At 45.7% G+C, this 21,730-nt stretch overlaps 1 long non-coding RNA gene across 2 annotated transcripts in view; it reads right to left on the reverse strand.

Annotated features, from left to right (window-relative positions):
• LOC140472772 (uncharacterized) overlaps positions 1-21,730 on the reverse strand; it is a 49,579-nt gene that overhangs the window by 10,553 nt on the left and 17,296 nt on the right. For both annotated transcript variants that reach the window (XR_011957850.1, XR_011957849.1), the window contains exons 5-6: positions 8,027-8,599; positions 3,023-3,129 (exon numbers count right to left, since the gene is read on the reverse strand). This is a non-coding gene — a long non-coding RNA (uncharacterized lncRNA). The remainder of the gene's footprint in view (positions 1-3,022; positions 3,130-8,026; positions 8,600-21,730) is intronic.

Raw genomic sequence — 21,730 nt, forward strand, 5'->3', positions numbered from 1 at the left:
TCTGGTGGGATGGTATTCCGATGGTTGGTAAGGTCTCATGGGCTGAATGGGCTGCTTCCACACTGTATGGATTCTGTCACTGAGTATAAGAGTTAGGAGGTCACGTTGTGGCTGTACAGGGCATTGGTGAGGCCAGTTTTAGAATACTACATTCAATTCTAGTCTCCCCGATTTCAGGAAGATAGGACTCAGCGCCATAATAACAAGTTCCTGGGAAGTGTTGACAAATAAATACACTGTGCAGAGTGGTTTGATCGTTCCTTGAAAGTAGGGCTGAAGGTAGACAGGTCGGTGAAGGTGGTGTTTGGTATGCTAGCTGTTATTTGGCAGTGCATTGAGTATAGGAGTTGGGAGATCATGGTTCGGTTGTACAGTTTATTGGCTCAGCCACTTTTGGAATGCCTAGACTGCTTTACATTCTAGTATCCCTGCTATCGGAAAGATGTTGGGAAACCTGAAAAAGTCCAGAAAAGATTTATAAGGGTGCTGCCAGTATTGAAACATGTGACCCATAAGGAGGGGCTGAGGACATTTTGCCTGGAGTAGTGGACGTTGTGGGATGGCATTATACAACGTCTTCAAGGCTGCAATGTTTCCTGCAACTATCACCATTTCAGATGCTGCCAGACCTGCTGAGGAGCTCCAGTAATTTTTTTTTTTAAATTTCAGATTTCCACGATTTTGCTGAGGCACTTAGAGTCATAGACATTTAAAAGGCTTCATATTTTGTTGACTCTCACCCCTGGGATGGCAGGACTGATGGATGAAGAGGACTCAAACCTCGTTTAATTCTCCTTTCCTTTGTCTTTCTGAGCTGTTGCCTGCATCACGAATACTCTATCTCCCATTCCCTGACCTGAATCTGGCCCATCTAAGCCACTCTTTAGCTCCTAACCCCCTGCCAGACTAGTTACAGTCTCATCAATGGAACTGGCAATCACCCCACCAGGAGATTTCTCCCAGCCCTGCCCAGGGGTAACCAGTCAGGCTGGTACAAGTCTCACCTAGCCCAGAAACGGTCGCAGTGCCTGGAAAATCTAAACGCTTCTCTGGTACACCATTTCTCCAGCCACACATCCAGCTGATCTATCCTCTTGTTCCTGGTCTCACTAGCACATGGCACTGGGTGTAAATCTGACATTATTTCTTTTCATTTTAATATATCTCTGATTTTCCTTTATACATATTTCAGGCCCTCATCCCTTTGTTTCGCGATGTTGTTGGTATCTGTGTGTTCCACAACCATTAGTTATTAACCCTCCAGCTGCAGAACTCACTGTAGCCACTCCATGCTATGACGAATCCTAGCACCAGGGAGGTAACATGCCATCCTTGATTCATGTCTGTGGCCACAGAAGTACCTGCCCTTACTCTGACGACTGATCCCATGTCACGATAGCCCTGCAACTGTCTTTCCTCCTGTTCTGTGCAGCAGAGTTATCTGTGGTGTCATGACCCTGGCTGTTGCTGATTTCCCCGAGAGACCACCCCACCCATTCACCCCCAACAGAATTCCAACCAGTATACAATATCTGTTTGAGAAGGGGATGATGAATGGGGACTCCTGCACTCCCTTGCTGAGCCTTTAACTTGATGTGATGGTCACCTATTTGTGCCTGTGTAACCCTCACCTGCAGTGTGACGAACTCACTAAACGTGCTGTCCATAATATTCTCAGTATCGTAGATGGTCCACTCACAGCTCCAGGTCTGAAAAGCAGTTTCCCAGTAGCGCAGATGGACACACTTCCTACACACATAGCCGTCAGGGACACTGGAAGCGTCCCTTATTTCCCACATTGTACAAGAGGAGCCCGCCACGGGTCTGAAGATTCCTGTCTCAATGTCTCTCTAGATTCAGCTAGTTGCTCTCATTAAGAGAATTTAAAAGAGCTTTCAACCTTACTTCACTTCAAACATGTCCATTATAATCAATAGCCCTAATCTTTACTTAAGCTGATATATTATACTTTAAAAACTGTTAACAAATACTCCACAGTGTCGCTTACAAATTGGCTGTTCCCACTGGGACCATGCGAAATTCTGAATAGACTGAACTAAAACTGAGTTTCAGCATCACCTTCTCCCTGTCTCATCCCCCTCTGTTTTCACCCAACTCCAAAACATTCTCATTGAGCCAAGCAGCACTCAGCGTCAACATGGCCTTCAGCAATTTCTGGATGAACAGATAATTGTCAGAATCTGTAAAATTCCACCTGAAAAGTTACTGGAATTTGAGTCCATAAGAAATTGTAATGGGAAATTTACATGGAATTGAAAGTAAGGAGTTCACAGGTGAAAGTCATAGAGTGGTTGACTGGGTCTAAACATAACAGTTCCTGCAAAGAGTCGAGGTGTAGTTTGGATAAATCTATGTTCCCTCTCAGACCAATATCTCCTTCCCGGGCTGCACGGCCCAGAACAGAGCACGTACCCCAAGGGTGAACCAACCATGAATTTGTACATCTTTCTGCTATTTGCTTGACAAAAATATGAGAGTCTGGAATAGGGTGGTTCTGGAAAAGCACAGCAGTTCAGGCAGCATCTGAGGAGCAGTAAAATCGATGTTTCGGGCAAAAGACCTTCATCAGGAATAGAGACAGGGTGCCTGCAGGGTGCAGAGATAAATGAGAGGAAGAAAACGTAGGAAAGAGTACAATAGGTGAGTGGGGTGATGATGAAGGTCAGAGAGGAGGGTGGAGTGGATAGGTGGAAAGGAAGATAGGCAGGTAGGACAAGTCATGGGACAGTGCTGAGCTGGAAGTTTGGAACTGGGGTGAGGTGGGGGAAGGGGGAATGAGGAAACTGGTGAAGTCTACATTGATGCCCTGGGGTTGAAGTGTTGAAAGGCGGAAGATGAGGCGTTCTTCCTCCAGGCGTCGGGTGGTGAGGGAGCAGCGGTGAAGGAGGCCAAGGACCTCCATGTCCTCGGCTGAGTGGGAGGGGAGTTTAAGTGTTGGGCCACAGGACATTGTTTTTACCTAAAAATATGAGCTACTTTTCGACAGACAGAACAGACAAACCTTTCTCGTTCCACAGTGAAATGCCAATGATATCCAGATCCTGATGACTCCACTGACTGTAGAAACCTGCTTTTGAGATCCCGGTCTCAATTATTCTCAATTAATATCTGATAAAAAAAATCACAAGACAAAGGTCACAGTCAGTGCAAGATGAATATCAAAGACAAATATTTCCCTGGTATGTGTCTGATGTGTAAATGCTCCTCTTCAAATCGCCCCGCCCCCACCTAGGAAGAGGACATGTCCATGCGCCTCGCTGTACCTTGCCCCCAATAAAGATGGTGGCCATAACCCAGGACCGATCATTGCCGGAGGGCCACAGACATTTTCCCATTTGCTGCAAACGTGGGAGCAGGAGTTTCTAATTCAGGACTAGCGACCTGTACAGAGTGTAATTAAACCTCTCCCAGTCTAAACTGATACATTTCATTCGATTTCCGCCGACACTTCCCCTTTCCCGTTTCCACCTCCTTCACACACCAAGGGTCATTCTGGTACCTGTGACCCGTCCTTAGATCCGATTGTAGGAATTCTGAATTTTCCCAGCTCCCGTGTGGAAACAGGGCCATCAGCCCAACAAGCTCACACCCACCCTCCGATGATTATCCCACCCAAACCCATTCCACGACCCTATTACTCTACATTTCCCCTGACTAATGCACTTAAACTATGCATCCCAGAACACTCCGGGAAATGTAGCTGGGCCAATTTACCGAACCTGCATATCTTTGGACTGCAGGAGATAGGGGATAAAGAGTAAATAATAGGTTGAGATGGAGTGCAAAGAGAGACAGGAACATGTGGACAGACAAAAGAGTGGATAATGATCTTGCTGGAAGGGTGCACAGCTGTTAATGGAGGGGACAGGAACCTGTGTCTGGCAGCATCTCAGTGGAGGTGGTGGAAATGGTGGCTGATGATCTACGTTCTGCTGCAAAAACAGACCCTGAGCTTCCAGTTGCCTGCCACTTTAACACACGAGCCTGTTCCCTGGCCAACATCTCTATCTCAAGCTTACTGCAGTGTTCCAGTGAAACTTGATGCAAGCTGGCAGAACCCTCCAAAAACATACCAAATTGCCTCCTCTTTCAAGGATTCACAATTTCCCCTCCCATGTGGTCAACAATGCTCTCCAGTGTAGTTCCTCCACTTCCTGCACCTCTACTCTTGAACCCCACACCTCCAACGCAACAAGGATAGAACCCCCCAGTCCTCACCTTCCACCCAGATACAACACATCATCCTCTGACAGTTCCACCACCTTCGATCAGACCGCACCAGAGATATATTTCTCTTCCCACTCCTTTCAGCATTCCACAAAGGCCATTTCCTCTGCGACTCCCTCATTAGATCCATGCTCCCCACCAACCCACCCTCCACCCTCCACTCCCAGCACCTTTGCTTGCCAGTTCAAGAGGTGTAAAACCTGTGCCCACACCTTCACCTCAACGTCAATCCACGGCTCCAAAGGATTCTCCCACATCCAGCAGAGATTTCCCTGCACGTCCAGATACCTCACCTATTTTATCCTTTGCTCTCAATGTGGTCTCCTCTACATTGGGGAATCAGAACGCCAACTTGATTCAGAGAACATTTCTGGAACACATGCACCAAACAACTCCACCACCCTGTGGCCGACCACTTCAACGCCCTCTCCCACTCCACCAAGGACATGCAGGTTCTGGACTGCCTCCATCGCCAAATCCCAGCCACCCGACGTCTGGAGGAATAACACCTGATCTTCCACCTTGGGATCCTTCAACCACACGGCATCAAGGTTTGCTCACCTCCCCTCCCCCCACCTTATCTCCGATCCAACCCTCCAACTCGACACTGGCCTCTTGAACTGTCCCACCTGTCCATCTTCCTTCCCAATTATCCACTCCAACCTCTCATCATTACCTCCCATCTACATCGACCTATTGCCTTCCGAGTTCCCATCCCACCAACCCCACACACCCCTCTTATTTACCTCTCAGCCCTCTTACTTTTGGAGAGCTGATGAGTGAAGCAGCCTCCTTTCAGCATTTACAATTCTGTGAACATTTCATTCTGAGCCCTCGAAGGAAAATCAGGGCAGGGTTTGTAAAGAGGTCAGATTGAATGAGGGTCTCAGTGAACAAAAGTGAGACACAAATACAGAGAGGTTTTGGGATGGATTGAATCAAATGTTATCAATTTGCACGGCTGCCAACATTACAGAAGTTACAAATGGGACTGATCAAGAGAGTGGAATTAGAGCAGCAAATAAATCTTAAACATTTATGCAGCTAAAGGGGATACTGGGTAAAGATACCACAGTTAGTGCTGATTTCATTCCAGACACACCGGCCAGGGCACACTTCCGTGCTGTGTCTACCATATTGATCTCTTTAAGATTTTTGTTCATTTGAAGTGTTTCATGTTTAGATAGTCCAGAGAAGACAGCTTCATTCTCCTCAATGTCTTCTGCCAAGGCAATGCTGCTGTTAGAATTCAAGTCGCTATGGTGTGTTACTGGCTGCTTCAAGGACTGGAACTGGCAATTGAGACTGAAAGGTTACTGTATAAAATATCTTCAATTGTATTGCCAGCTTGCCAGACACATGAGGGGCTTTAGAAAAAGAACTTAAATGATGGGCACTGAGTGTCAGAGTGCCTACTGTTGTGGGGACATTCTGTTTGGCTACAATCTATTGGTAATTGTTAGAATTGACTTATCCTGGCTCCAGAGAAGTGGTCAGAGCATTATAACGGTCATCAAAGATGGTAACAAATTTCCCAGAGGTTACAAATCGTAAATGACAGAGTAGGCATGAGTTCTGCTGGTAAAAGTGTATAAATTTATTCAAAATGGCTCCAATTTACTTTCAGAAACAAGTGAGAGAAAAGCACATTACTGAGGCCTTTACATTAGTTAAAATTTAGACATTCAGGAGAGCTGAAGGGAGAGCTGGTGTTGGCAGTTGTAGTAATGATAGGGAAAAACTTGTTTCACAGACAGAGAGAGTTCACAGATGGAAAACTCAGCTTTAACATCACATCAACTGCAGAGTCGTCCAATTCTGCAGGTCCTGGTCCTTATCAGTAATATAAAAGGGAAAGCAGCATTCCTAGCTCAGAGAAATCATTCCCATGTTAGGCAGCTGGTCGAATATTTAACTGGTCATGTGATCTGGGAAGACACCAATGTAACGGGACCAGGGCGAAGCTGTGTAAATGTGGGGACTGTGGGAAGAAATTTACTTACCCTTCCCAGTGGGACACTCACTGACACAGTCACACTGGGGAGAGGCTGTTCACCTGCCTCACGTATGGGAAGGGATTTACTCGATCTTACAATCTGCTGAGGCACCAGAGCGGGCACAATGGATTTAGATCCTTCACCTGCTCCATGTGTGGGAAAGGATTCACTCAGTCCTCTGATCTGCTGAAACACCAGCGAGCTCAATCTGGAGAATGACCATTCACTTGCTCCCAATGTGGGGAGAGATTCACTCAAATGGACCACTTGCTGAGACCCCAGTGAGCCCACACAGGGGGAGAGGCCATTCAGATGGTCAGTGTGTGAGACGGGATTCTGTGATTCATCCTGACTCCCTGAGACACCAGCAGGTTCACACTGGGTAGGAGCTGTTTCCCTCTCTGTGTGACAAGGGATTTGCTGAGACTCAACACGACTGAGGGCCCAGTGAGTGCTCACAGGGAAGTGGTCATCCCCCTGCTCCGTGTGGACTGCAGGACTCTGATTCTGATGTTACTGTCCATCAGAGTCAGGAGTGGACCTTGTACATGATGACACTGCTGGAGTATTGATGTTGTTGTTAACCACATTAACTGGGCTGGAGTTGACTGAATTTATATTGCCACTTTCTGAACCTCTGGGTGTCTCTCTGGGCAGTAGGTCACCACAAACAGCAATGTGACAAGGAGCAGGGTTCATCTGTATTGATTTAAATTGTGATCATAGCACTGCTGTCTCACAGCACCAGGTAAAAGGTTAGAGTCCAGCCTTGGTCAACGGCCTATGTGGGGTATCCACATTCTCCCCATAATAGTGTGGGTCCCCTCCATGTGCGCTGGTTTTCTCCCACAATTCAAAGATATGCAGGTTAGGTGGATCGGTCGTCATAAATTGTCCACAGTGTTCAGAATTTGCAGACTAAGTGGATCAGCCATGGGAAATACACTGTTACAGGGATGGAGTGCTCTGGGCGGGATGTTCTTCGAATGGTCGGTGGGGTTTGATGGGCCAATGCTCTCCTTCCACACTGTAGGGATTATATTCTATGATTGAGGATAAAGAATATTCTCAGGGTCTCCTTGGAGGAGGAGCATGTGGAGTGTATCAATGCTCTCTATGCCATTAGATAGAGGTGGGCACCGCAGGGGATACAGTGCATTATCTCCACCGCCACCGCCACCCCCTCACCCCCAACTCTACATTGATTTAGTCCCTTCCCACTCTGTCACTTGTAATGGTTTGCTTTGCCCATAATGGGTTTTGTTTGTAAATATTCAACTGACGACACTGGTGTGCTACTGATGGTGATTATATGTTAACAAAAAGCAAAATAATGGAATAATGATGTTGATGGTGGGAAAGTTGCTCAGCTGTGTGAGATAACACTTCTGGGTAAGAGAAATGGGAGAAAAATGCTTTACAGCTCACAGAACAAGAACTGAAAGTAGTTAAATCAAACCAGAGAGGAAGGAATATTTCCCTGGAGTTTGAGTAACTGAAAAGTGATGGGGTCCGGGAGTAGGCAGGATTTTGTTTAAAGGGCATTTGAAATTTTAAAAACTGTTATATGCAGATAGTTTCGATTCTTTAAGTTTTATTTATTATGGAATAAACTTGTACTTTTAAAAAAAAACAAATTCACAAACCTGGCGTTAAAGACAAATGTTAAATAAAATCCATCAAACTATCCCTCACTGAAAACAGATGTGGAAGTGCAATCTCCTGCAGAATCCCTGCCCTGACTACTTCTTCCTACCTGGGGCCATTGGCTATATGCGTACCTGGGAGATAGCAGCAGGAGAAGGCCATTCGACCTTTGAATCTGGCTCCACCATTCAATGGGAAACAGCTGACCATCCAGATCAGTCTCCTGTTCCTGCTCTGTTCCAATCCCCTTTCATGACTTTACCACGAAGAACTATATTTCAGTCCTCCTTGGGCTTCACTGCCTTATATACCAGTGATGTTGCTGTGTTATTGCTGGGTGTAGGCAGGGGTAATGTGATGGTGCTGCTTCCTGGAGGACACACTCAGCGTCCCTCATCATCCTGCAGTAACATCAACTGGGTTTCAGCAATTAGAGATAGAACCCATTTCCAGGATATGGTCATCACTTGCTCAGCCAGCATTTATTCCCCATCTCTAGGTACCATTGAGAAGATGGTCGTGAGCTGCTGTCTTGAACCATTCACGGTCCATTTGGCGCAGATAGACCGACAATGCTGGGAGGGAGAGTGTTGCAGGATATTGGTCCAGTGATTCTCCATCTTTGGTTCTTCAAATACTGGTCAACTTAATCACAATCTGCACATGATTTTGAGATTTCAGTCTGCAAATCTTCACCGTCTCGCACCCTGTGTAAAGGAATATGCACAGATTAGAAATTCAGAACAGACTATTCTAGTTTCTCTGGAATATCTTTTTCCCCTTTCTTCCCCCGAAGCTGTAACCCTCCAGTCCACTTACTCTCTCCTACCATTCTGACTCTGCTGCCCCTAATGAACACCCTCCCCATTCTCATGGAGTTACTGATAAACAGATCCATGCCATCACTTCCTGTCCCTGGTTAGACTCTGCACCCTTTCTGGGTTCACTTCCTTTCCCTTCAGTTGTTGCAAGACAATAATATAAGAACAGAATGAAACAGACAGAAACAGAAAGGGAGGTGGCACATCCTGGACAGAAGAGGAACCTTAAGTCTGGGAGAATGAGTCAGATTCTTCCTTGTTTCCCATTAGTTTATTCCCAGCATTACAATGAACTGGGGATGGAGAGTGGTCCCACGAGGGTGTAGTGACACTCTGACCCCCCAACTGATCAATACTACAAGCAGATACGTTCCTCCTCTAGCCAATCACAGTGTGAAATACTTTCCCCTAATTACCCCAAAACACGTGCTCCAAAACCTGCCAACATTCTGCACATGTACAGTGCCGGGTTTCCCCACACATGTATTGTCCCTGCCTCAGGGATTGTGGGAGTTTCAGTCCCCATGAAGTCACTGGAGGCCTGTCTCTGGAAAGTGAATGAAATGTGTGGGGTGGAAGGGTGTTATGTATAGGATCCCCATTCAGACAGACAAGGACATATGGCTTGTCAATGGGTTTTACTGAGACATCTGGTTAGACATCCCAATTTCTGACGTAAGGAATATAGATTCAGTCAATTGCAGGGTGGAGGGGTCAATACGGGGAAGCAGTTTTAGGCAGAGGTGGCTCAGTGACTCGCACCTCAGCCTCACAGCTTCAGAGATCCTGGTTTGATTCAACCCTTAGGTGACTGTGTAGAGTTTACACGTTCTCCCAGTGGCTGCATGGTTTTGTTCGGTGTTCCAGTTTCTTCCCAAAGTCCAAAGATGTGCAGGTTAGGTGGATTTGCCATGCTAAACCACAGTGTCCATGCATGTGCAGGTTAAGCCATTAACCATGGGAAATACTGGGAATGGGTGACTCTGAATGGGATGCTCATTATAGGATTGGTGTGGACTCGATGGATGAATACCCTGCTTCTGCACTGTAGGGATTCTATTCTATTCTCATGAAGAAGAATGTACCTATCTCGATGTGTTGTGAATCTGTGGAATTCCCTATTCAATACGCAGTGGATGCCAAGACAATGAGCAAATTTAATGGACAGATACAGATTTTTAATTTGCAATGAGCTGAAGGGTGAGAGAGACAGAGAGAAGGCGGGAAAATCCAGCTGAGACCGAGGTGAGCTCAATCATCATGGTATTAAATGGTGGAGTTGATTCGAAGGGCTGCATTGCCTCTCCTGTGCCCAGGGCTTATCTTCTTACGGTAATAACTGGAAAGCGGAATCAAAACTCACCAACTTCACCAAAGGAGATTTTCGGAAAATGTCGGATAGTCAAGTGGAATAGTATTCAAAACTGAGATAGTGAGGAAGTGTGTAGAAGATAATGATTTTGCAATTTTAAACTGAGGGGTAACAGTGATTTATGGTTATAGACTGTGTGGTACATTCACACTGTCCAGAATACTGTTTTGTGAATATCTATTCTGCAATTTATTACAAAGCCAAGGTCACTGATAATGAAAACCAAAACACCCAGGAAACATCGCCTCACCTCGTAATCTAACAAAAGACGCGTGATATATCTGGTTGAATTTAGAACACAGATGGAAAGCGGGTAGATTAAATCCAGTACTAAGATCCTGTGCTTAAACAAAGAAGACTACAATAGGACGAGGCAGGAGTTGGTAATGTAGACTGGGAGCAAAGACTTTACGGTGAGATAGTTTACAGATAGTGGAGGAATATCAAAGTAATTTTTCGAAGTGCTCAGCAAAAGTATATATCAGTGAAAAGGAAGGACTGTCGGAAAAGGAGTAATCTGCCGGGGGTGTCTAAGGAAATAAGGGAGTCTATCAAATTGAAATAGAAGGCATACAAATTGGCAAAACCAAGGAGAAATTAGGAGATTAGAAAAACTTCAAAGGTCAACTGAAAGCTTAATGGGATTGGGTATAAATAGTGATGAGTAGCTATGCCCAGGGCCAGAATAGCAGTTTACACTGTTAGAGGGAAACCTATTGTTTGGGGAACATATGGCCTCTGTAATTGTTGAAGCATTTAACAGTTACCAGAGAGATAATCCTGATCAAATTAAAAATCACAGCACACCCCAAAAACTTGTACTTCCAAATAAACCTGTCGGACTATAACCTGGTGTTGTGTGGTTTTTAACTTTGCCCACCCCACCCCAACTCCGGCTCCTCCACATCAGAATCCTGACAGACAGCCCCACTGAAACTGAAGCGCCTGTCAGGTACTTGAGGGAGCCACGGGGGGTGTGGGGGGATGGGGTGGAGTGGTGTGTGGTTTAACCACAGAGTTGAACTGAACTAGAATTTTTAACTGTTGTTGCCATGGAGATAATCCTGAGAGACAGTCTCTATGTAAAGTCACAAATCACAAAGGAAGAAGAATGGGAGCCGTACATCGGACCTGATGCTGCCTAAAGGCGTTTTGCACGTAAAATACCCAGGTAACGACCACGTCTCATCAATAAATACTCAAAGAAGACCTCTCAGAGTTCTGTGCCTTGTAATTCCTATCCAGCAGGGTTCAGGAAGATGAGTACACAGCAGTCAGTCTTCACAATGGAGGATACGAAGAACATGCCAGTAATTGATAAGGAAACTGAGGAAGGTGAGGACCTAGATAATAACCATTATCGTGAAAGAGTTAGAGCTGGGCAAGCTAATGGAGTTAAAGGTACACAAGTCTCATTGCCCTGATGGAATACATCCCAGGATACCAACAGAGTTAGGGGGACAAATAGCAAATGCACTTACTTACTGCATCCTACAGCAGAGACAGGCCCTTTGGCCCAAAATGGCCCATGCCGATCAGAATGCCCATCCATGCTAACCCCATTTCCCTGCACTTGGCCCACCTTCCTCTGAAACTTTGCTATCCATGTATTTGTCCATGTTTTTACATGTTGTTAGTGTACCCGCCTCAACCACTTCCACTGGCAGCTCATTCCATATGCGTACCACCCTCTGTATAAAACAGTTGCCCCTTAGCTTCCCTTTTATTCTTTCTCCTCTAACCTTAAACTGATGCCCTCCAGTCCTTGGTTCCTTGGGAAAAAGACTGAGTGCATTCACCTTACCCACGCCTCGCATGATCTTATACACTTCTATAAAATATTCCCCCTTGGTTTCCTCTGCTCTAAACAAAAAAGCCCTCACTTGTCCAACCTCTCCCTGTAACTCAGATCCCTGAGCCCTGGCATCACCCTTGTAAATTTCTTCTGCACCTTTTTCAGTTTAATAACTGAATAATAATAGTTTAATAACATTGCGTTCATCACTTTTCCAGTGTTTCCCCATGGCGCTGGAACAGACATGACAACGCCAATGGATTACAATCAATGATCAATAACTTACCCCGTTACAACAATCCCATTTTCATAGCTTTTTCCATGATGCAGGTATTCTTTTGTCTTTCTGGTTTCATGGTTAATTGCCCTCATACAAAACCAATCTATGGCTTACCTCTTCCAGGGAAATGTGCCATGATTTTTTAGACTTTCAAGAACCAATGAAATCTCTCTCCACAATCCCCACGCTAACATAGACTTCACTGTCTCAGTACTTTTTTCCCCAATCACACTGAGATTTGAAATATTCGCCCACGGACAGAATGCACCACCTTTCCATCCAGATGAAAAGGCCAATGATATTCAGATCAGCACGGATCAAGTAACTATCAAAACTGAACATGAAGTTCAATTTGAATTTCTCAACTGCAAATCCCCCCTTTCAGTACTCTACAGCAGTGAAAACAGAAAGTGCTGGAAATCCTTAGCAGGTCTGGCAGCATCTGAAACGCTGACAGATGCAGGAAACATTGCAGCCTTGAAGAAGTGGTTAGATTATCACACCAGGCATGTGCGCTTGGTGGCCAGTATGTAGAAGATGGGGACATTGTGTTCAACAGTTTTATACCAGAGACTCTGACCTCATTTGATTCCATGTTTCTCTGCGATTCCCTCTTTTTCGGAAGTAGGCAGGAGTGGGAAGCAGTGGAGAATGTAAATGATGGGTGACCTTCCCAGTGAGAGGATTCGTGTACAGGAGCAGGGATCCCTTTCTGGAAGGGCCTTGGTGAGACCACACCTGAAGTACAGTGTATACCTTTGTTCCCCTTTCGCAAGGAAGGCTCTCCTGGTTATTGAGACAGTAAAGTAGGGTCACCAGCCTGAGTCCTGGGATGTGGAGATAGTTATGGGCTGCAGATGCTGGAAGTCAGAGTTTATACAATGTGGATCTGGGGAAGTGCAGCAGGTCAGGCTGCATCACAGGAGCAGGATGGTTGATGTTTTGGGTCGGAACCCTTTGTCAGCCCTGATGAATAGTCTTGACCTGAAACGTCACCTTTCCAGCCCCATCTTATTCATGCTGGTCATCAAGCACCTATTAATTCTCGTCCCACGTTCTGGCACTCAGCGTGTAACCGATATTGTAGTGCCTGGTGTGATCATCTCAACACTTCTTCAAGGCTGCAATGTTTCCTGCATCTGTCACCATTTCGGATGCTGCCCGACCTGCTGAGGATCTCCAGCACTTTTTATTTTTATTGTGGATTTCCCCCATTTTGCTCAAGCACTTCGAGTCAGAGAGCTGTACAGCTCCATATTTTGCTGACTATAATTCCTGGGATGTCAGGACTGATGGATGAAGAGGGACTCAATCTTCATTTCATCCTCCTTTCCTTTGGCTTTCTGAGCTGCTGACTACATCACTAATCTTCTACCTCCCATTCCCTGTCCTGAATCTGACCCATCTAAGCCTACACTTTAGTTCCCATCCCCCTGTTAGACTCGTTAAAACGACACCAATGGGACTGGCAAAACACTCCACCAGGAGATTTCTCCGAGCTTGCCCAGGGGTAACCGGTCAGGCTGGTACAGGACCCACCCAGAAACGGTCCCAGTGCCGGAAGAATCTAAACCCTTCTCTGGTCCAACATTTCGCCAGTCACACGTCCAACTGATCTGTCCTCTTATTCCTGCTCTCACGAGCACATGGCACTGTGAGTAAGTCTGACATTATTTTATTTCAGGAGCTACATTTTACTGTATCCCTGATCTCCCTATATCCAGCTTTCAGGATCTCATCCCTTTGTTAAGTGATGTCATTGGTATCGGTGTGTTCCACAACCACTGACTTTACCCTCCAGCTGCTCCATGATAATCGCGGATCCTGGCACCAGGGAGGTAACATACCATCCTGGATTCATGTCTGTGGCCACAGAAGTGCCAGCCTGTACCCCTGACCATTGAATCCCCTGTCACTATAGCCCTGCCACTGTCTTTCCTCCGGTTCTGTACAGCAGAGCTATCTGTGGTATCATGAACCTGGCTGTTGCTGATTTCCCGAGAAGCCACTCCACGCATTCACCCCCAACAGAATCCCAAGCAGGATTCAGTATCTTTTTGAGAAGTGGATGATCACTGGGGATTCCTGCACTGCCTTCCTGAGCCTTTTATTTGGTTTGATGGTCACCCATTCTCTTTCTGCCTGTGTAACCCTCACCTACAGTGTGACAAACTCACTAAACGTGCTGTCCATAATATTCTCAGATGACTCCACAATGAGTCCACTCATAACTCCAGGTCTGAAAAGCAGTTTCCCAGCAGCTGTAGGTGGGCCCACTTCCTGCACACATAGCCATCAGGGACACTGAAAGTATCCCTTATTTCCCACATTGTACAAGAGGAGCACACCACAGGTCTGAGGGCTCCTGTCACAACGTCTCTCTAGATTCAGCTAATTACTCCCATTAAGAGAATTTAAAAGAACTTTCAACCTTCCTTCACTTCAAACATTTCCATTATACATCAAAAGCCCCGATCTTTATTTAAGCTCATACATCATATTTCAAAAACTTAACAAATACTCTGCAGATATCACTTACAAATTGGCTGTTCCCATTGGGACCATGTGAATTTCTCAATGGCCTGAACTAAACCAGAGTTTCAGCTTCAACTTCTCCCTGTCTCACCTCCCTCTGTTTACACCCAACTCCAAAACGCACTCATTAAGTCAAGCAACACTCAGTGCAGCCCTGTCATTTTCATTGTCTGCTCACACCTACACTGCCCTCAGCATCCTGTCCTGTCCCTATGCATCGCAATGGGAGCTCAGGAACTGCATCTCATCTTTCAGCTCAGCCCTTTGTAACCCCAGCGTCAACATGGACCTCAGCAATTTCTGGATGAACAGACAGTTGTCAGAACCTGGAACATTCCACCTGAAAATGTGCTGGAATTTGAGTTCACAAAGAATTTTAATGAGAATTTTGCAGGGAGTTGAAAATTAGGAGTTTACAGGTTAACATCATGAAGTGAGTGATTGGGACTAAATCTGACAGTTCCTGCAAAGAGACTAGGTATAATTTAGATAATTCTGTGCTCCCACTCAGGCCAAATCGCCCATGGGGGATTCAACCACAAATGTGAACATCTTTCTGCATTTTGCTTTACAAAAGTATTGAAGATATTTTACCAGAGACAGAACAGACAACCCTTTCTCCTTCCACAGTAAAATGCTCATGATATTCAGAGCCTGATGACTCCGCTGAGTGCAGAAATCTGCTTTTTTGAAATCCCGTCCTCAATTATTCTCATTTAATATCCCATAAAGAGAATTCACAAAACAAATCTCAGCCAGTGCAGGATGAATTGGAAAGACAAATATTTCTCCGGTATGTGTCTGATGTGTAAATGCTCCTCTTTCAAATCACCCCTCCCCCACCCAGGAAGAGGACATGTCCATGCACCTTGCTGTACCGTGCCCCCAGTAAAAATGGCGGCCATAACCCAGGACCTATCACTGACTGAGGCCCACAACCGTTTTCCCATTTGCTGTAAACATGGGACCAAGAGTTTCTAATTCAGGACTAACATCCTGTACAGACGTGTAAATAAAACCTCCCAGTCTAAACTGAATCATTTTCTCCCGGTTTCCGCTGCCAATCCCCCTTCCCAGTTTCCGGCTCCTGCACACAACAAGGGCCATTCCGGGTCCAGTAACCCTTCCTCAGAACCGATGGCAGCTGGGAAAATTAGACTCCCTACAGTGTGGAAACAGGCCATTCGGTCCAACAAATCCACACTGACACTCCGAAGAGTATCCCACCCAGACCCATTCCGCTACTCTGTTACTCTAAATTTCTCCTGAACAACGCACCTCACCTACACATCCCTGAACACGACGGGAAATTTAGCTTGGTCAATTCACCTAACCTACACGTCTTTGGACTGCAGGAGATAGGGGTAAAAGAGTAAATAATAGGTGGGATGGAGCGACCCTTCAACAACTTGTCAACATTTACTCATCTCCTCTCCCCGACCTTATCTCAGATCCAACCCTCCAACTTTTCACCGCCCTCAAACTGTCCCATCTGTCCATCTTCCTTACCAAATATCCACTCCACCCTCTCACCATTACCTCCACCTGCATTTCCCTATTGCCTTCCCAACGACCTTCCCACCAGCCCTACACACCCATCCTATTATCTGTCCTCTTCCCCACCCTCACATTCCTGAAGAAGTGCTTAGGCCCAATATGTCAACTCGCCTGCTCCTTGCATACTACCTGACCTGCTGTGCACATCCAGCGCCACACTTTAACACAAGCTGGAAGAACATCACCTCATCTTGTACCTGGGGACCCTTCAGCCCTCTGGCCTCAATATTGGATTCCATAATTTTAAGTCCTAAGCCTCCTACGTACTAGTGTCCTAGCCCCCATCCCATAGACCAGGCCCTGTTATTACATCGCCTGCAATTACACACTACCTATGGTTAGTCACTAACAGTCTCCATAAACAGCTATTCACCCTCCCCCAGCCAGATCGTTATGCACTCATTTGTCCAACTGCTCCCATCACGTTCTTTGGAATCTATCACCACCTATCATTTACACCTTAAACCCTACCTTCTGCATATAAACCAACATTGTTTCTCAGGAACATCAGTTCTGACAAAGGGTCATTGGATCAGAAATGTTAACTTTGACTTCTCTTCACAGATGCTGCCAGACCTGCTAAGCATTTTCAGGATCTTCTGGTTGTTGTTTCTGATTCACAGCATCCGCAATTCCTTTGGTTTTCATTTACTGGGAGTTTATAATTCAGGTCTAGCAGCCTGCATCGTGGGTTTATCAACCCACCTAGTACACAAACTCAATTTCTCTCCCAGTCTCTGCTGTCTCTCCCACTCTCTTCACACTCACTGGGTCCCCCCTCACAGTGACATTGCACCTGCACAGCTCATGGTCACGTGTTGGCCTGCTGGCCACACCCCTCATTCACTCCCATTGGCGGGAGGATTACACCAACTCCCCTATTGGTCTGAAGCTGCCATCAATCAGCCGGGTCCCTTTGTGACTTGAGTGGTAGGAGGCTGAGGGGTGACCTCAGAGGTTTATAAAATCATGAGGGGCCTGGATGGGATACAGAGACAAGGCCTTTTCCCTGGGGTTAGGAAGTCCAGAACGAGGGGGCATAGGTTTAAGGTGAGAGGAGAATGATATAAAAGAGACCCAAGGGGCAACTTTTTTCATGTGCGTGTATGGAATCTACTGTCAGGGAAGTGGTGACAGCTGGTATAGTTCCACCATTTGAAAGGCAGCTGGATGGGTATATGAATGGGAAGGGCGTAGAGTGATATGGGCTAACTGCTGTCACATAGGACTAGATTAGATTGGGATATCTGGTCGGTGTGGACAGGTTTGACTAAAGGGGCTGTTTCCTTGCTGTACATGACTGTGGCTCTGCCCTGGGATGAGCTTCATCATTCAGTGAATGGGGCAGTATCACAGAGCCCAGGGCCTGGGGGTTATTCAGCCCATTGGGGCTGTACTCTCTCCATCTGGAGATGCTGCCAATCTGCCCTTTCTCCACTCCCATTTACCAGTAGCCCTCCACATTTATCCTCAAATAGTTAAATTCCAAATCTTTTTTGAAAATAACAAAAGCTGCATCGAGCTGTGGTTCAAGCTTTTCCAGATGCTCAGAACCTACTGAGTAAAATAACCTTCACATTTTTAACCTGCATTATTTGCCAATTACCTGAAAGTAGTTACTAAAAATTGTGACAATAAATTCTCTCAGTGTTTCTGTAAATTAAATATCCTGGAAACAAATCTGTTTCTGGTTGAAATGACTGATTAAGCTTCTCAGCTCCAAGGAGAATTGTCAGGTCTTTTGCTAGCTCTCCATAAAAGAGAAATCTATCTTAATTTGAATTTATTAGTGTCATAGAGATGCACAGCACAGAAACAGACACTTGGGTCCAACTAGTCAATGCCGCCCAGATATCCTAAATTAATCTCGTCCCATTTGCCAACACTCGGCCTATATCCTTCTAAACGTTTCCTAAACACGTACCCAATCAGATGCCTTTTAAATGTAATCCTACCAGCCTCCACACTTCCTCTGGCAGCTCATTCCATACACGTACCATATTCAGCTTGAAAACATTGCTCTTTAGATCGCATTTAAATCTTTTCCCTCACACCTCACGTCTGTGCTCTCTGGTTTTGGACTCCCCTAACCTGGGAATAAGACCCTGGCCGTTCACCCTAACCATGTCCTTCACGATTTATCAACCTCGAAGGTCACCTCTCAGCATCCGATGCTCCAGTGAAAACAGCCCGAGCCTATTCAGCCTCTCTGTATGGGTCAAACCCTCAACCCTAGAAACATCTTTGCACACCTTTTCTGAATCCTTTCATGTTTTATTATATCATTCCGATAGCAGGGAGCCTAGGACTAAAATCAGAATTCCAGAAATGGCTGAATCAATGTCCTGTACAGCTGCAAAATAATGTCGCAACTCCTATACATAATGCACAGACCAATAAATGCAAGTTAACCAAATGCCTTCTTCACCACCCTGCCTATTGTACTTTCAAAGAACTATGAACCTGCACTTCAACATCTCTTTGTTCAGCAACACTCCCCAGGCCCTTCCCTGATTTGTTTTTCCAAAATGCAGCACCTCACATTTATCTGAATTCCACTCCATCTGCCACTCCTCAGCCCAGTTGTTTGAAGTCTCATTGTTCTCTGAGGTTACTTTCTTCCCTGTCCACTGCATCTCCAATTTTGGTGTCTCTGTAAAGTCACTAATCATAGCTCCTATATTCACATAGAAATCATTTATATAAATGATGAAAAGCAGTGGACCCAACACCAATCCTTACACCATATTGCTCATCACAGATCTCCAGTCCGAAAAGCAACCCTTCACCACTATCCTCTGTCTCCAATTTTCCAGCCAATTTTGTATAATTTGTTAACCAGTCTGTTATGTTGAACCTTGTTGAACGTCTTTCTGAAGACCAAGTTAGTGATTTCCATGCACAAAGCCATGCTGACTATCCGTAATTATTTCTTGCCTTTCCAATTACATCCAAATCCTGTCCCTGAGAACCCTTCCAGCAACTTGCCTGACTTCAGGCTCATCGGTGTATTGTTCCCTGGACTTTCCTCATCACCTTTCTCAAATAATGGCACCCGTCTTACAGCACATCACCTGTGGTTATTGGTGATACAAATATCTCAGCGAGGGGCCCGGCAATCACTTCCCTATCTTCCCACAAAGTTCTGGGACACACCTGATCAGGTCCCAGGGATTTATTCAGCTTTATGTATTATAAGATATCCAGTACCTCATTCTCTGTAATATGGACACTTGTCAAGTTATCACTATTTATTTTTCCAAACTGTCTCACTTCCACATCCTCTAAGTAAAAGCTGACATGAAATCCTGCCACCTCCGATGGTTCCACAGACAGCCTTGCTGATCTTTGAGGGTCCCTAATCTCTGCCTGGTTACTCTTTTGTCCTAGGTGTATTTGTCGAATCTCTTTGGGTTCTCCCTTAAACCTATTTCCCAAAGCTATCTCATGTCCCCTTTTAGCCCTCATGGTTTCCCCCGACTATACTCCTACTGCCCTTTTACTCCTGGAGGGATTCACGCAAACCCTGTAACTGCCATATCCCTCCTTCATTTTCTTGACCAGGCCCTCAATTTCTCTCGACAGGCAGCATTCCTTACACCTCCCAGCCTTGGCCTTAACAGGAACATACTGTCTGTGTACTCTCGTTGTTGCAGGCCTATGGATGCAATGGCAGATGAGGACATAGAAGCATTCTCAGTAAAGAGGTAGTGTTGGGAAAGATAACAGCCGAAAGGTAGATGGGTCGTCTGGCCGTGATGGAGTGCATCCCAGGAGACTATAACAGATGGCAGAGGCTAAATAGCAAACGCACTCGTGATAATTCACTAAAATGTGCTGGACTCTGGGACGGTTCTGACAGATTAGATAGCTGCAGATGTGATGCCAATATTTTTAAATGGACCTGTTAGCATAACATCTGTAGTGGGGGAAATGCTCGATCTCTCAAGGAAGAAATAGTGAGCTATCTGGATAGAAATTGTCTCAGAGCAGACACAGCATCGATTCATGAAAGGTAGACAACACTAAGCTGAGTGGTAGAGCAATGTGTGCAGAGGCCACTGTAAGTCTGCAGAGGGATACGGATAGGTTAAGTGAGTGGGTAAGGGTCGAACAGATGGAGGACAATGTTGGGAAATGTGAGGTCCTCCATTTTGGTCGGACTAACAGCTAACTGATGAAATGGTGAAAACTTGCAGCAGGCTGCTGTACAGAGGGAGCTGGGTTTTCTTGTGCATGATTCACAGGAAGTTGGTTTGCAGGTGCAGCAGGTAAATAAGACAGTGAAGGGAATATTGTCCTTCATTGCTAGAGGGATGGTTATGCTGCAGCTGTACAGGGTGCTGGAGAGGCCACACCTGGAGTACTGTGTACAGGTTTGGTCTCCTTACTTCAGGAAGGATGTACTGGCACTGGAGAGGGTGCAGTGGAGGATCACTAGTTTGAGTCAGGATTTCAGAGGGTTGGCGTATGCAGAGAGATTGAGAAAACTAGTTCTATACTCATTGGAATTTCGAAGTATCGGGGGGTTGGATAGGAAAAAAATTGAAATTATTAAGGGAGTAGATAAACTTGAAGCAGGGAGGTGATTTCCACTGGGGACAGAGCAAACTAGGGAGCAGAGAGTCAAAATAAGGGGATATCAGATTTAGGACTGAGATCAGGATGGACTTCTTCAGATAAATCTGTGAATCTGTTGAATTTGCTGCTGAGTGCAGCAGTTGACGTTATCAACTTGACTATCGTTAGGTCAAAAGGTAGATTTGTGAACAGGAAAGGAATTAAGGGTGATGGTGAGAGAACAGGACAGTGGAGCTGAGGCCATGAAAAGATCAGCCCTGACCTTATTGAATGGTAGAGCAGGCCCGAGGGGCCAGGGAGCCTACTCCTGCTCCTCTTCCTTCTGTTCTTTTGTTCCCACTTTCCAGCCATCCCTTTACCTGGGAATAGCAAAGAAATATTGAAGGTTCTCGCCTTGTACCGTCAAAATTCGCCTTTGTCCAATTTAGAACACCGTTTAGATCTGGTTTATTATTTTCTGTAACTATTTTAAAACTAGTAGAATTATCAGAGAATCCTGACAGTGTGGAAGCAGGCCATTCGGCCCATCACATCCACACTGACCCTCAAAGCCTCCTACCTTAAACCTGTAACGCTGCATTTCCCACGGCTAATCCACCTAGCCTGCACATCCCTGAACAATATGGCCAATTCAGCCTGGAATATCCACCCAACCTGTATATCTTTAGATAGTGGGAGGAAACCACAGCAAACAGACGAAACCCACGCAGGTAATAACAACAAGGTGATCATCCCTTTCTTATTTCCCAGGTCAACCTAAGTAACTTCGCTGGACGTAATCTCAGAATATCCTCCCTCAGCACAACTGTAATGCTATCCCTAATCAAAAAGGCCACTCCGCCCCCTCTCATGTCCCCCTTTCTATCCTTCCTCTTGCATCGATACCCCGGAACATTA

This window comes from Chiloscyllium punctatum, unplaced genomic scaffold (assembly GCF_047496795.1).
Source record: "Chiloscyllium punctatum isolate Juve2018m unplaced genomic scaffold, sChiPun1.3 scaffold_440, whole genome shotgun sequence".
Taxonomy (NCBI): Eukaryota; Metazoa; Chordata; class Chondrichthyes; order Orectolobiformes; family Hemiscylliidae; genus Chiloscyllium; species Chiloscyllium punctatum.